Genomic DNA, 1,206 nt, shown 5'->3' with positions numbered 1-1,206 from the left:
TAAACAAGAAACACAATATACAGGGTGGTCCATTGATCGTGACCGGGCCAAATATCTCACGAAATAAGCGTCAAACGAAAAAACTACAAAGAACGAAACTTGTCTAGCCTGAAGGGGGAAACCAGATGGCGCTATGGTTGGCCCGCTAGATGGCGCTGCCATAGGTCAAACGGATATCAACTGCGTTTTTTTAAAATTAGGAACCCCCATTTTTTATTACATATTCGTGTAGTGCGTAAGGAAATATGAATGTTTTAGTTGGACCACTTCTTTCGCTTTGTGATAGGTGGCGTTGTAATAGTCACAAACACATGGCTCACAAGTTTAGACGAACAGTTGGTAACAGATAGGTTTTTTAAATTAAAATACAAAACGTAGATATTTTTGAACATTTTATTTCGGTTGTTCCAATGTGATACATGTACCTTTATGAACTTACCATTTCTGAGAACGCATTCTGTTACAGCGTGATTACCTGTAAATACCACATTAATGGAATAAATGCTCAGAATGATGTCCGTTAACCTCAATGCATTTGGCAATACGTGTAACGACATTCTTCTCAACAGCGAGTAGTTCGCGTTCCGTAATGTTCGCACATGCATTGACAATGCGCTGACACATGTTGTCAGGCGTTGTCGGTGGATCACGATAGCAAATATTCAACTTTCTCCACAGAAATAAATCCGGGGACGTCAGATCCGGTGAACGTGCGGGCCATGGTACGGTGCTTCGACGACCAATCCACCTGTCATGAAATATGCTAATCAATACCGCTTCAACCGCACGCGACCTATGTACTGGACATCCATCATGTTGGAAGTACATCGCCATTCTGTCATGCAGTCAAACATCTTGTAGTAACATCGGTAGAACATTACGCAGGAAGTCAGCATACATTGCACCATTTAGATTGCCATCGATGTCGCACCATACATTAACCCGCCAAGGTCGCTGACGTTCCACTTGTCGCAGCCATCGTGGATTTACCGTTTCCCAATAGTGCATATTATGCCGGTTTACGTTACCGCTGTTGGTGAATGACGCTTCGTCGCTAAATAGAACGCGTGCAAAAAGTCTGTCGTCGTCCCGTAATTTCTCTTGTGCCCAGTGGCAGAACTGTACACGACGTTCAAAGTCGTCGCCATGCAATTCCTGGTGCATAGAAATATGGTACGGGTGCAATCGATGTTGATGTAGCCGGCA

This window comes from Schistocerca americana, chromosome X, assembly GCF_021461395.2.
Source record: "Schistocerca americana isolate TAMUIC-IGC-003095 chromosome X, iqSchAmer2.1, whole genome shotgun sequence".
In the NCBI taxonomy this organism is placed as follows: domain Eukaryota; kingdom Metazoa; phylum Arthropoda; class Insecta; order Orthoptera; family Acrididae; genus Schistocerca; species Schistocerca americana.
This window is presented reverse-complemented; position numbering follows the sequence as displayed.